Here is a 16,544-nt window from a genome sequence, read left to right as displayed (position 1 = left end):
GAAGTGCAGTAAAACAAGGCATGCCGGCATTCGCTCTGGAGGGATCCATGTGCACAGTTGCCCTTTATGCTATTTAAAATGGTATTTATGATTAAATTATTCTTCTTGTAAAAATCTATCATGCAATCTCTGCATTATTTCTATCTCTAAAGCCATGTTTTACAACCATTAATTCTTCTTAGTTTCCAAATATTGCATTACAGTCACTTGGTTAATCAATTTTAGAAGGCAGAGTTGATGAAAGTCCTCAATTTCTTCATTTTTGGCATCGCGACTCCTATGTAAATATGAGCGTAATCGTCATATCAACTGGCCTTCCTTTTGGGTGTCTGGGTGTTATTCATTGACTGCATTATATTTCAGGTCATATCTGCACTGTTCTTTTTGATGTTGGCTGTGACTCCGTTCTTCTTCAATTTGTCATTCTTGGGATATTAGACCATATGATGGTCCGGTTCAAATGTCCAGGACCAGTTCGTGTCGGTTCACCAATGCCGTGGATTAGTAAACAATCCATCATGTTTTACAACTTCCAGTTTTCTTTTATCCATATTTTATATATTTCAGTTTCTGATTTTTAGTTAATGTCGCACTTGTTCCCATTTGAATCGTGTTACAGTAGTAAATGAAGGTCTTCAAAGCTTTGCTCCATTCATGTCATCAAAGCTGACAGTACCTTTAAGAAGCAGCTCTTCCCAGTTGTATTTTTATTGCTTCCCAGACCGAGGGGCTTATCTGCCGCCACTATCTCCCGCAATGTCAAGCCACAATCTATAAGGTTCCCCTGGCCTTTTTTCCACCCAGAAACAGCTAGTCGGGTCTTAACTTTCAAGTTTGCTTTAATCTGAAAGCTCCATTGAAAATTTTCCACTGTGGGTGACTGCTTATATTTGATACACTTGCGATATAGTTTTTATCGCAACATGCAAGCCAATACACAACATAATCTGACAAAGGAGTGGCTGGTATAACATGCTAATTATCTAATTAGATAATATAACTCATAAACCCATTAATTGGGCATTCATATCCTCCACGTATCCTAACTCCTTCAGGGTGAACTAATGAGAAGGGCAGTGCTGCCAAGGTATGGCATCTTGGTAAGGATCTACTCTCCAGAGTATTGTTAATCCCCACCAAATGATTGGATAGGAGAATGCAAATAGGGTCTATAGGAATGTATGTTTAGAGAATTTTGCCATTCCAGTGGGAATCTGAGAAGCAGGAATGGCGAATTCCATGACCATTAAGAAAGAAGAGCCACAAACAAAGTGAACTTTGTTATCTGGACTAATATCTTGGCATTGAGAAGTGGTGGTGGTGGTGGTGGCAGCATGAGACAGCATGGTGGAATTCTTGACCCAGCAGACAAGTAAAGCTGAGTGACTCTGGGAAGAAGCCTGGCTGGTAGAGTACCGTGGTCTTTGGGAATTTATCAGCATCAAGGAAGCTATGAAACACTAACCCAACTGCTTCAGAGGACAATGAGCCAAAGGCTAAAGTCAAGAGGTAGAGAGCTTTCTACTACATGGCTAAAAAGAAATACTGGTCAATTGAACTGTATCCTTAGCATTTTTAATTCTGACTATTAGACTGTTAACTTTCCTGATAAGCCCCATAATTGTATTATTTACGAGTTTTGTGTGGGTAATAATTATTAAACCAAGCCAAGATGTAGAGTATGGTGGGATGGACAGTAGTGTAATGGTAGGATAAAGAAGATTGGAGGATGGCTATGAATCATACTTGGCCAGATGTGGAATGAGACCCTTCTCCCCTCAAGTAAAGTTGGAGGAGCCCCAAGGGAGGGGGCCCATGCCATTGCTGCAGTATGGAGTGCCTGTTCTCGCTTTGGGTTCTTTGATAAACAAACCAAGGAGGGACATCAGCTCATCTGTTGAATGATAGAAACGATTAGTCTATTTACGTTTACATTAAGCAGAAATAAATATAAATAGAACAACTTCTAATTTACTCTCACACCTTAGTGGATGGCCTTATGAAAGTTGTGAAAGACACCCCCACGTTGGGACGGTTTGCTTCTGAAGCTTAAATGTACATATGAATCTGCTGAGTATAATGTTAAAATGCAGATTCAAATTCTGTAGGTCTGAAGCTCCGTGGGAGATTCTACTTTTTAAAAAATTCCCAGGTGATGCTCATGACTCGAGAAAAGAGTTATCTCTTAAACACATACTTTTCTAGGTTCTCCCAAACTTGAATCAGGGCATATAAAGTTATACATATTCTTCCCATTTTATTTGTTTGCCTTCTAACTTTCCACTTGCCATTTCCATTCATACACTTGGTATTCTCAATGCTGAGCACTCTGACCCATCTAGTGGATACATTGTTTTTTCGCACGTCACTTTGAAGAGCTCTTTAAGAGAGTGTGGAGTTAAGAATAGGGAAAGGAGGCTACTTAATTAGGATCTGAAAGTTAATGGCTATCTCATATTTAGAAATTTAATGCCTTACACCATTCACAGAATTGGAAAATGCCAAAATTTTCTAATTAATCACTGTAATAGTTTCTTTTAACTACTCAGAGTTATTTTCCTTAATAGAGGCAATAAACAAATGATGTATCTTTGTGATATAATGATAACCACAACACATGTGGTATGACTCAAAATCTTGAGAATTTTCAAGTGTTTTATAATAACATTTAAAAACATTTTTATGAATAAAATATTTTGAAATATTGATAAATACTTTTGCAAAGGTCAATTTTCAGCTTTTGATTATTTAATATGATTTTTGTATTATCCTGTATAGATTCAAACACCTTTCTGAAATACTTCTATACTCTACTTCTGAATTGCATACCACATCATTAATTTTTTCATAGTTTATTTGTTTTGAGTAACACATGGCAGTGTTAGATCCAGCAATTACATTAATATATGAGGACACACTGAGTGCTCAGCAATTGATGGGAATTTAGGGGTGGTAGTGTTCAGGAGGACAGGAACCAAACACGCTGAGTTTTTAGAAGTGTCAGAAGCAAAACTTCTAAGTATTTCTGTAGCCACCTCGGAGACCTTGGAAATTATTTTTGAAGAATATTAGTACCTGCTGTTATCAAAATGGATCTCTTGTCCTGAAAACCGGTCTTTAATGCTTAGATCTGTTGTAAGTTACACAGCGCTAGACTGATAGAAAAGAGCCCAGCGGCACAATGACAAAGCCCCGACCTGCTAACCAAATGGTTAGTGGTTTGAACTCACCCAGTGTCTCCACAGCAGTGACAGCTTGATGCTCTGACCCTGGAAGATCACAGTCTAAGAAAGCAAGCCCCAGAGGATCTCTGTGGGTTGGAATTGATTTGAGGGCATACAACACACACAACACAACACACACACACACACACACACACTCATACAGAGATACAGCTATGCCCAGTGTGAATTAGAATCATGGATTCATAGAATTTTATATGCTTAAATTCAGTTAACTTTAGTGTATATATGCCTCTATGTGTCTCTGTGTGTACATACTGGTTTTTGGTTTATTTATATGGAAGCCCATCTGGCATAGTGGTTTAAAGTTCAACTTTCAACAGAAAGGGTGGTATTTCAAACTTTCTAGCTGTACACTTACTAGCTGCTCTGGGAGAGAGGGATGTGTCATTCAGCTTGCATAGATTTACAGCACTGAGAACCCTGTGGGGGCAGTTTTCCTGCATCCTTCAGGTCTCTCTGAGTTGGAATCAATTCAGAAACAATGGTTTACTCACACACACACACATCCATATGCAAACATACATTTGATCTGGAAATGATTTGTATGAGTGTTATATATATAACACATAAAATTTAAATATACACAATATGTAATAAGTAAAATTTATTATTTGTGTACTAATAGATACATATTGTGAAACTTAATGGGAAGTAATCTATTATTTACTGAAGAAACCTTGGTGGCACAGTGGTTGAAGTGTTAGGCTGTTAACTGAAAGGCTGGTATGAATTGACCAGTTGCTCCGAGGGAAGAAAATACAGCAGTCAGCTTCTGTAAAGTTCTAGCTTGGGGTGGGTGGAGAGTGGGCATGTGGGCTACAGTCTTGGAACCTATGTTGGTATTGCTAGGAGCCCTCCAGTCACCTCTGACTCATAAGGACCCTGTGAACAACAGAAACACTGCATGGTCCAGAGCCATATTGGCAATTGTTCCTATTCCTGAGCCCCTTGAGGCAGTCACTATGTGAGTACCTCTCACTGAGGGCCTTCCCCCTTTTCTCCACCCCTCCCCTTTACCAATCCTGATGTCCTTCTCCAGTGACTGGTCTCTACGATACGTCCAAAGTATGTAAGACGAAGTTTTAAGATGTTTGTCTCTAAGGAACACTTTGGCCTTACTATTTCTAATACAGATTGGTTAGTCCTTTTAACATTCCATGGTACTTTTAGTATTCTTCTCCAGCACCACAATGCAGATTCATCAATTCTTCTATGGTTTTCCTTATTCATTGTCTAAATTTAGTTCAATTAACACCTTATGCATAAAACTCTGTGGAGCAGTTCTACGCAATCATATAGGATCATTATGAATCAGAATCTATTCAAGGCAAGTGGGTGGGTTATGTGTTGAGACCCAGAGATGTAGACACACAAAAATCTCTAGGAGGCAGTATAGCATTGATGAAACACGTAACTATCCAATATTTCCTCCCCTTACTCTTATGGTCTTAGTTTTACCTCATTAATCATGTTGCACCTGCATATGTTCATTTGCATAACTAAAATCATTTGATACATTAAATCCAAGATAGCTAAACACTTCAGAAATAGTAATTGGAGTAAGAATTCCCCGAGGGTACTAGAAGAGGGCGGGGGGCGGGGGAGGCAGGGACAGGGGAACTGATACAATGATGACCGGATAGCCCCACTTACGGGGAATGAATAGCAGAAGTGTAGGTGAAATGGCAACATTGGGTGGTGTAAGATATGGCAAGATAATCATCATCATCATAATAATAAAATAGTTAGGGTTCCTGGCTAGGGGAGGGCAGGGGGGATAAAGAAGAGTTGATATCAAAGAGTTCAAGAAGAAATAAAATGTTTTTAAAATGATGGTGGCAGCAGTTGTATAACTATGCTTAATCTAATTGGAGTATGGGTTGTTATACTATCTGATATAATGATCTAATTGAATGATGGGTTGTTTAATTGGAAGAGCTCCCAATAACAATAATAATTCTCCTTGAGGTAAAACGTGACAAATATTTTCAAATGCTTCCTTCCCAGGCCATAAGGATGGCTAAACTATATGGGTGCCATCCCCCATGTATGGCCTGGCTATACCAACTGCTATAGTCAAACATGAGCAGATGTTCTATTGTTCTTGGACCTAAGCAGTTTAGTGCAGCAGTTCATGTTGTTTATATTAGAATACTGGTTCCCATTTTAATTACTATTCAAACAGACTTCAGGTATAACAGTAGAAAATTTGCGTAGTATATTAGGATGTGAAGGAAAAATAAACAAATAGTGATCTGTTAGTCTGGGTACATTAGAGAAACAAATCCACAGAAACTCATATGTATAAGACAGTTTCATGTAAAGGTTAAATTCACATCAAGAAAACATCCCAACCCACTGCTGCCCAAGCCCACAGTCCAACATTAGCCCATAGGTCCAAAACCAATCCACAAAGTCCTCCTCCATCTCACAAAACACACACTATGATGCCGACTGCAGGAGGAAAGCCAAATCAGTGAATGTGTAAGCATCTCAGCACTGGCAGGGGTCTCCACATGGGTGCTCCAGCACCCAGGGCTGCACCAGGGTAAGTCCATGTGGCTTTTCCTCATGGGACGTCTTGCAGGAAGTGAGCCTTGCAAGCTGAAGCAGGAAATTGGCTAAGGCAGCTGCACCCTGGTCTGACCATCACAAAGCAAGAGACTCCAGAACTAGAAAGGCAAGGCTCACTGAGCTATTTATCTCTCTGCCCTTCAATTAACCCCACCTGTGTTTATCGACCAGGTTGACACAATAAACTTTATCTCAAGTGAGCTGGCCAATACTATTTTGTTCTTCGTAGTCTCCCTGCCATAGGATCAGTTACCTGTGGCTTTGACCTATGGTGTGCTCATGCTCAATTAACCGCGGTGCTAGGAAAATGGCTGCTGGCAAATTTCCATCTTGTCAATTCCATTAGGAAGCTACATTTTTATGATAGTTACAAAAATTTTCTCTTCTTTGCATTTTCCCATTAGGCATATAAAATGTTGTCCTTTTTATATAATATACTTTAGAACTATAACTTAGTGATGCACATTAGATACTGGAGATTGGAGAGGTAAAAGGTTCAGTTCAGTCTCTGGCTCATTATTAGTTCTTTCTGTTTTTCATTTCTTGATCTAATGTAAATTGAACTGGGAAATATTTGGAACACTAGTAATGGGTTTTGAGGGGAGAAAATCATTGAATAAAAGCCTTTAGAAACTGTTCTGTGAAGAAAAGTGGAAAAGGTGGATTCTTTATATTCTCAAGAAGATATTTATAACAAAGCATCGGGTACCTTCAGTAATGAAAAACATCGTTCATATTTTGATCAATACCTCCCAACTGATACATAGTTCAGACTGAATGGGACATGACATTCATTTTTCTTCACTACATTGAGTGACTTGATACTACATCGAAATGGTAAATTTATCGGCTTGGATTATAGAAAGAAAAACGTTTTGCATGTCACGGACTAATTGAGAAGAGTTATTCTTTTCCTTTAAAGGAAAATTGGCTGTATGATAATGTTAGAATATCTTAAAGTAACATAAAGTTACCACATTTTATTTTCTTACAATTGTACTTTAAAATTTTGATTTCCTTTATATTTCTTGTCTCTCTGCTTTCATTACCCCAAATACCCTCAGAGGTTTCCCTAGAAACCTCTAAATTCACAGTGAATTCCAGTATCCCTGTTTATACTACTAGCACTCTGATTGCCTGGATGCCAGTTAGAATTAGGTAATACTTTATACTGCAATGTGAAGTGATGAAAAAGCCACTGGCTGTTAGTAATTTTGTTATTTTGACATCAACAAATATTTTATTTTATTTGAAATTAATGCTACATAGTTTTAAGATAAGAACCTAACATTGGTTCCTTTATTTCCACTTGCTGCATTTACATAAATAATTCCTTTTTGAGATAACTTCTGTTTAAAGTGCATATGAATTTGGGAATCCATTTTGCTGAGAACTCTAATTTCAAAACTTAAGGGTGCTCATTTTTCATACTTTTATACGGCATGCAGATGTGTATCTGTCAATTTAATAGTGTATGAAGCTACCCCAAATCTCAAAAATGACTGCGGCTGTATCAGAATTTTAAAATAACCAACTCTTGAATTCTAGATTGTGGGGCAGCCCTAATCTGCGGTTATTGTCGGGTGAAATGAGTCAGTTCTGATGTACAGAAGAATGACAAATACCCGGTCCTGCACCTTCCTCACCATGGTTTTTATTTTTGAACCCATTATTGCAGCCACGGCGGCAATCCATCTAGTCAAAGGTCTTCCTCTTTTTCACTGCCACCGCCACTTTACCAAGTAAATGTCCATTTCCAGGGACTGTTCCTTCTTAAGAATGTGTCCAAAGTACGTGAGATGAAGTCTCACCATCCTGGTCTGTGAGATGCATTCTGGCCTCCTCACTTCTTCTAAGACAAATGTGTGTTATCTTGACAGTCCATGATACTTTCAATCATTTTCACAGCCCAATAGCTCAAGTGTATTCATTCTTCTTCGGCCTTCCTTATTCGATGTCTAACTTTCCCATGAATCTGAGGCGAATGAAAATACCATGGTTTGGGTTGGAGAAAACTGAGGGCTTAGAAGAGTGGATGTGGCCTTATTTCTACCCTCACAACCAGGGGCTGGGAAATCCAATTCTACTTAGATGAACAATCTCCACCGTGCAGAAAGTGTGCCCGTCTGCCCCTGGCACAGTGGGGTGAAACACATAGGGAGAGCAGCAGGGCAGCAAGGGGAACAAAAATAACCCAGTCCCTGAGGTTTCCGGACTTCTGATGTGGGGGACAGTGTTAGAAACCTCATCAGACTTGGTCAGAAAACCTACATAGGGGTCAGCAGACAGACCTGCAACTACCTACTTATTTTTATTATTTTTGTTTCTTTTTCTTTCACCCTATGTCTATCTAGATAAGATTGGCAGGTCAGACAATCCTGAGGAGAGAAGAAAAGGACTGGCTGTTCCAGGGGAGACTGGGAGAGGAGGGGGGATGGAAAGCCTATACACTCAGGGATAAGATAACAACAGAGATCTAAAATTGATGGTGAGGGAGGGGTATAAAGCCTGGTGGGGTTTAATGTATCCTAAAGGAATTATGGAGAGCTGAATGGAGAGTGAACAAGATAGTGGGTTGGGAGGAAGGGGAAAGTAAATAGAGGAAAGAAATAGGAGGCAAAGCTATTTATAGAGGAAAGAGATAGAGGCCAATGTAAATATATTTATATTTTATGTTTTAAGATAGTAGATGGGCTTTGTACCTCTTCTCAAGGCCCCCTTAACACAAGGACACTTGTCTAATAACCTGACATTCTTTGATACTCACCTTTCCAACACCTTTCCAACATGGTTGCCGAAGAAAAAATGGCTGCATAAGCAAATGTGGTGAAGACAGTGGGTGGTGCCTGGCTATCAAAAGATACAGCATCTGCGGTCCTAAAGGCTTGAAGTTAAACAAGCAGCCATCTAGCAGGGAAGCAAATAAGCCCACATGGACAAGCACACCAGCCTGTGTGATCACGAGGTGTCGACTGGACCAGGTATCAGGTATCAAAAGATCCAAAACAAACAGCTATATCGATGTGAACAAGGGGGTTGGAGTGGAGAAACAAAGCCCATCTGTAGACCATTGGATATCCCCCCCACAGAAGGGTTATAAGGAAGGGATGATTAAGCCAAGGTTCAGTACAGCAGTGACGAAACACACATCATTCCTCTAGTTCCTGACTGCTTCCTCCCCAACACTACCATGACCCAGTTCAACCTTACAGATCTGTCTAGACCGGAGAACATACATAGGTACATATAAGAGCTCATGGTTTTCATGACAGATAAACGCCTCAGGAACAGTAGTAGGAATAGCGATATCATGGTAGGGGGATGGTTGGGGAAGGGGCATGGGGAGAAAGGGGGAACACATCACAAGGTTGGATATATAGGCCCTTCCAAAGGCAATGAATTACAGAGATGTAGGTCAAGGGAAACAATAGACAGCTTAAGATACAAAATAATAATAACAATATAAAATATATCAAGGATTCATGAAGGTGGGAGGGGAAAATAGGGATTTATACAAAGGGCTCCAGTAGAAAATGTTTTGGAAATGATGGCAATATATGTGTAAATATGCTTGATACAATCAATGTATAGAATGTTATAGGAGCTGTAAGAGCCCCCAAAAGCAAAGTCACTCCTAAGGACCCCAGTTGCTTCCTCTGTACCCCAACCTTGAGTCATGCACATCTTAATCATCCAAATAATATACTTGCTTTTCAATACTTTACATTGAGATTTACCCAATGTAACATGCCATTGGAGCTCTTCACTGCTGCTTCCATGAGCATTGGTTGTGGTTCCAAGCGAGGTGAAGCCCTGACAGCTTTCACTGCTTCTCTGTGTACCATGATGCTTTATTTTTGTGAGGATGTTTGCTTTCTTTGAATTAGGTTTAATCCTTAATCTTCGCAAGATTTTTGCTTCAAGCCCTCCTCACTTTCAGAAAGCAAGATTGTGTCCTCTGCCTCCAGAAGATTGTCAGTCAGCCTTCCTCCAATCCTGATCCTCCATCCTTCTTCATAAAGTCCATCTTCTTTGATTGTTTATTCAGCCTAAAGTTTAAATAAATATAATGCGACTATGTCACCATTTCTGGGTCTTGAACGATGCAATATTCCCTTCTGTTCTTACAACCGGCAACTCTATCAACCGTCATCCGTAATTATTGACTGCCCGTAACACAGTGTTGTTTTTCCTTTGACATGATGATACCAGTGTATATGATTAGACTTTGTGTTATGTGTTAAAATATTTTATAACTCATTTGAAATTCTGTTAGTAATGAAGTTGGAAGGATGATCATGGAAAATTAGTATTCTCTAAAAAGTATTAATAAAATTTAGCTGCTTAAGTTTATATTATATGTATTTTATAAATTTACTGAAGCTATTCACTGACACTGTCACCTCACCTCTCCTTCTTTCTGGATAGCTCACTATTCTTGACTAACGTGATGTCACGTGCTCTTAGTTTTCTTCCTGTCTTTATGACAGCACAATCTCAATATCCTTTTTGTACTTTGTACCTATTTTTCCACTTCTATGTCTCCTAAATCTTTATTCTCCTCAGATATATAAATGTCCTCCTATAAAGAGGAACAACAGTCTCAGAAACATACAGAACCAGTTCTGCCTTGTCCTGCAGGGTTGCTCTGAATCAGCATTCCCTCAATGGCAATGAGGTTGAGTCTTCTAGTAAGTGCTTTTCACAGTCTCCTACAATTTAATCTGTTAACCATATCTTCAATTACTTCCCCATCCCAAATTTCCTCAGTCTATTGGACTTCCGCAGTCAGTCTCTTAGTAGACTAAAGCCTATAGCTAATGAGTTGATACTGACTCAGCTTGACCTTATGGGACAGAGGAGAGCTGTCCCTTTGGTTTTCCAAGCTGGGAAATCACTATAAGAGAAGGTAGCTTCATCGTTCTCTTTTGGATCAGCTACTGGGTCTGAATGGCTAGCCTGGTAGCTAGCACCTCAGCTCTTAGCCCGCAGCACCACCAAGCTTCTTGCTTACTAGACTAGACAGCTCTAAGGTGATGTTGCAGATGCAGCTCAAACTCAGCATGTAAGAAACAGGGCTGCAGCTTCATGCTACAACCATGTTGAATGAGCAATCATTCCTAAAGATATCACGCACTCTTTGCATTCTTTTCTATTTCGAACATACATCTCTTTCAATTTATTTATTTTTCTTGTAATTTGGATACAAATTTACAGAGAAAACTAGTTTTCCATTCACCTCTGTTGTGGCATTGACTATAATTCCAACAATGTAACTCCTTTGCAATGTAAGGGTAAGTCAGAAAGGTTTGGCAACTGGGCTTCTTGTTCATACAAATGTGCATTTATTTCAAACAAAGTATGTTAATTAACTTTGTGGTGAAGTGAAGTTACTTGATATGGTTCTTCTATCCATGCCCTTGTAACTCTTACCCAATGATTGGTTGGAGCCATGCAAAAAGGGTGTCTAAAACACTAATAGAAGGGATTGATTGGCTTTAAAATTCCTTTGGATATGTAAATGAGCAGAAAGAGAGATAATCAAGACCCAATTTAGAAAGACAAGCCACGTAGGGAACTTGCGCAAGATCCCTACCTCTGAGGCGATGGAGGCAACAGAGGTCCTGCCACCCAGACCATGAGACAGAGAACAGGAGCAGCATTGAGACCACTATGTAGTGCAGAGGAGCAGCACTGAGCCTGTGAGGCAGGCCACTGGGTACACTGGTTCCCAGAGCACCGCAGAGGTCCATGGATCACATGTTGAGATAATGAGAACCAGTGAGAGGAAGGGCTGGGAGCTTGGCTAAGAAGAAGAATTGTAAAACAAAACAAAACAAAAACCCTTAGCATTTTATAACCTGTTGTTGTTAGGTGCTATCAGTTGGTTAGGACTCACAGTGACCTATGTACAACATCATAAAACCCAGCCCAGTCCTGCCCCATCCTGACAACTGCGCCCATGGATGAGACTAAGCATACTATTCTTTTCTAAGGACAGATCTCACCTGATAACACGCCCAAAGAATGTGAGATGAAGTCATATTTCTAAGTAGCAGTCTAGCTGTACCTCTTCCATGACAGATTGGTTTGTGCTTTTAGAAGTCCTTGGTACTTTCAATATTCTTCTCCAACACTATAATTCAAACGTTTAATGCTTGAGGTATCAGTGGTAGATACAGATGCAGTTGGGGTCTTTGACAGACGCAGACCCTTATTGGTGAGTAACAGAGAAAACCCCTACCCTGGAATATTCAAGGTAAGCTCTGCTATGCTCTGCAGAAAAACAGCCTTTAACCTACTGGGCTACTGGGCCTCAGTGGAGAGTGGAGAGTGAACACCTCAACATACACCAACAATCACCATGTAGCCTGAGAGTTTTTCAGCATGCCCTGAGCGCTGCCTGGTCCAGAATAACGAAGTTGGACATGCACGGCAGCACTCTGTCATTAAATTGAAGTGGTATATACAAGACCAGGCTAGAGCAGGATCTGACGGTACAAACAAACGGCATGAAGAAGTAGGCTAAAGTCCTATGGTCTCCACTCCTGCCAGCATACTATCTTTTTCCCCAATCTTAACTTATGATTTCATGTGGAGTGCCTTATGATCAGCTGACTGAGAAACAGGAAATGCAGGCTTGATTTACTGATGGTTCTGCATGGCGTGCATGCATCCTTCAAAAGTGCACAGCAGCAACACTGTGTAGCCCCTCTCTGGGACCTTGCTGAAGAAACTGGTGAAGGGAGTTCCTCCTAGTGGGCAGAATTTTGAGCAGTGCATCTTGGAGCTTGCTTAGAAGGAAACATGGGCAAATGCACAACTTTATATTGATTCATGACTATTGCTAATGGTTTAGCTGGAGAGTCAGGGACTTGAAAGGAGTATGATTGGAAAATTGATGACAAAGATGTTGTGGGGAAGAAGTATGTGAAAAGGCCTATCTGAATGTCTCATTTGAATGCTCAAAAGAGGGTTACCTTCCCATGCAGAGGAGGATGTTAAGAATCAAGTGGATAGGATGTCATGTTCTGTAGAAATCAGTCATTCTCTTTCCTCAACAATTCCTGTCATTGCCCAAAGTGACAAAATATCCATGGTGGCAAGGATGAAGGTTAAGTGTGTGCTCAGCAACACAGACTCCCACTCATCAAGGCTGATTTGGCTACTGCCACTGCCGAGTGTCTGATGTGCTGACAGCAGAGAACAACACTGAGCCCAAGATATGGGACCATTCCTTGGAGAGATCAACTTGAAACCTGGTGACAGGTTGATTACAGATCTTCCTTCATAGAAATGACAGTATTTTATTCCAACTGAAATAGATACTTACTCTGGATTTAGCTTTGCTTTCCCTGCACACAATCCTTCTGTCAATACTACCACTCATAAACTTACAGAATGTCTTATCCATGAGAAGCTTACACAGACCATTTCACAGCAAAGAACTGTGGCAATGGGCCCATGACGATAGATTCCACTGGTCTCCCCATGTTCCACTGTCCTGAAGCTGTTGAGTTGATGGGAGGATGGACTAGATTTCTAAAGACACAATTACGGTGCCAGCTAAGTGGTGAGTTGTTGCTGGGCTGGGGAATGTACTCCAGGAGGCTGTATATGTCCTAAATCAGCACCCAGTATGTGGTTCTTTTTCTCCAATAGCCAGGGTCCATGGAGTCCAGGAACCAAAAGTTTAAATGTGAGTGACATTACTCACTATTATTTCCAATGACCTATTCATAATACTTGTGCTTCCTTTTCCTGTAGCCATATGCTCTTATGGTCTGGAAATCTTAGGGAGGAATACTCCACTGGAGATAAAGCATTGATTCCATTGAACCGTGAGTTATGAATGCCTCCTGGCCATTTTGGATACCTCATGGATCAACAGCCAAAGGAGAGTGTTAATGTTCTGAGTGGGATGATTGATCCTGATTGCCAAGGGAGAATTGGGTTGGCATTGCATAATGGAGGTATAGCAGAGTATGTGTAGAACCAGGATATCCCTTAGACTGTCTCCTTAATATTACTCTGTCCTGTGATTTAAGTCAAGAGTAGACTGTAGTAACCTGATTCTGACATTAGGATTGGGTCACCCCATCAGGCGAATGAACAACATGATCAGCTGAGAGTAAAGGGAATTTACTAGCCAAGAGTAAAGGAAATAAAGAATGAGTAGTGGAAGATGGTAGTTCTTAATACCACCGACAGCCATGTGATCAGTTACAGAAATAGCGATTTGTTGGAAATATTTTCTTTGTATATGTGTATTAAATAGTTTTATTTTGTTTAGTTATAAAATATAAAATTTAAATGGGGTGAGTGCATTTTTGGTTCTGTGCATATTAGTTATATAATATTAGCTGCAAGTATGACTTTATTACTGTCTTTGTTTGTAGACTATATAGCAGTGGTTCTCAGCTTTCCTAATGCTGCGACCATTTGATACAGTTCCTCATGTTGTGGTGACCCTCCAACCACAAAATTATTTTCGTTGCTACTTCATAACTATAATTTTGCTACTGTTATGAATTGGGGGGCCCCTGTGAACAGGTCATTAGACCCCCCAAAAGCGGTTGCAACCCACAGGTTGAAAAATGCTGATGTATTATTTAAGGAGATACTAAGCTGACAAAGGGGTGAACTGTGATAGGTTTGTGTTAAGTTTGCCAGGACTCTCTTATGATACTATCTAACATAGTGTAATCAACTCTGTGAGAGGATCTTCTGTGAAGCATCAAACCAGTTTGTGGAGAAAAGACTCCTTAATTTGATCATAATCTTGATACAATTAAGGGAGTTTTCATTCAGAGTTTGGCCTGTCTTATAAATTGACAGTGTGTGGGAACTAGCTCACGTCTATTGCTGAATTTGGATCCTGCAACTGGTATGTCAGCCTCCTATTTTATTGTCTGTCCATTCCAGGAGTCATCAGCAGACTGACGACTTTGAATCCATTCAGCCTATCTCAGATTCATCAGCATGGCATGCATCAATCTTTGCTCTTCCTACTTCATTTCCTAGCTTCCTGTTAATCAACCTATCTAGTTAAAGAGTCAAGAGAAGTCTTCTGCTTGCATCTGATACACATACTTGAGCCAGAATTGACTTGCTCACTTTTACGATTATGTGAGCCATTTCTTGTTATAAATCTGTATCAATACACACTGAACTGCTAATGCCAAGGTCAGCAGTTTAAAACCACCAGCCAGAGGGAGAAAGATGAGGCTTTCTTTCCCCCATAAGGAGTTATAGTTTCAAAAACTCCAAAAGGCAGTTCTATGAAACACCGTGTGTTTGTTTGAAACACCTTGTTCTGTGGTGTTTCTGTGAGTTGGAATTGACTCAGTAGAATGACTTTTGACTTTATATATGTACACCTACAAGTGCCAATGATTTTGCGTCTCCAGAGCACCCTGTTGAACATATCCATCCACTCTACGGTCTATGCTCCTTTAGACTCCCGTTCCCTCTGTAGAATGTCCTAAAACTCCAAGAACATTTAAAAGGAACATGGTTTGAGTCCCCTGAGGATGCTAAAACTACAATTTTATACAAATTGTGTAAGTCAACGTGTGCAATCCTGTTTGATGGCATTGACCTATGGAATAATATATTTCTATTTTCCCCGAATAAACTGGCTTTGTAAAACAAATAAATAGCTTTGCAGTTGGTAAATTACAAATTTAATTTTAATACAATTTTATGGAATGTAAATTTGAAAAATATTAAAATGGTATCGAAATTGAAAACAAACAAAGAGCACCCAAGCCTATGGGAAGGTTTAGAAAGAGAAACATCATCGTCAGAAATGTATAGACCTAGATGGAAAATATGTGGAGAAACAACAGTTTCATATTTTTTCTTCTCGTTATCTGATGCTAAAACAGTGTTTTTAAAAATGTATCCTGGTTTATGGTATGTATTTAAATGATTTGCCTTGCACATGCGTAGGCACTGGAAAACCTCAAGTTTGTAGGATAAGTAAGCAGGCTATAATCTGAAGCAGAAATTGGTGCTGCAGTTTGGGGACTGAATTTTTTCTTTTGGGATCCTCAGCTTTACTCAAGGTGTTTTACTTTACTGAACAAGGCTCTCTACATTTTCAAGGCTAATCTCCTTTTTTTAAAGCAGTGTTTCCAAAATCAGGCAACATCACTCCATGGGGGACACTGGAATGATCCAAGGAAGCTGCAAAAACAGATACCTACACTTTATCGTGGATTATGGGCTACAGTACAAAAGTTTTTAATAGTCAAGGGAGTGCTGAGTATTTTATTTTCTGAAACAAGGTGACAGGCCAGATAAGGTTGGGAATCTAAAATGATATAAAGTCAATGGATTATTGTATTAACCACAGCTACAAAATACTTTTGTACAAAATAAGATTATTGGTTGACTCAGGCGCTATAGACTAGTTAAACTGACATACAAAAATAACCATCACATTAGTCTAAAATAAACGTTCCCTATCAGCTTCTGATAATTAAGTTTTTGGTATTAGATTACTATGCAGACAATCCAGGATTTTCTTAGAATTCCCAAGTAAATTAGCTTCCAAAGTATTTGAATATTTTTCTGTTTTCAAGGCATTGAAAAATTGTGCTTGCATATTTTAATTGATGCAGCCTCATTAAAATTCAATTTTTAAATTAAATTAATTTCAGATATCGTGAATTAATATTTTCTTCTTGAGAATGGAGCAAAGGAATATTTGTTACTGAA

This window comes from Tenrec ecaudatus, chromosome 11, assembly GCF_050624435.1.
Source record: "Tenrec ecaudatus isolate mTenEca1 chromosome 11, mTenEca1.hap1, whole genome shotgun sequence".
NCBI lineage: Eukaryota > Metazoa > Chordata > Mammalia > Afrosoricida > Tenrecidae > Tenrec > Tenrec ecaudatus.
This window is presented reverse-complemented; position numbering follows the sequence as displayed.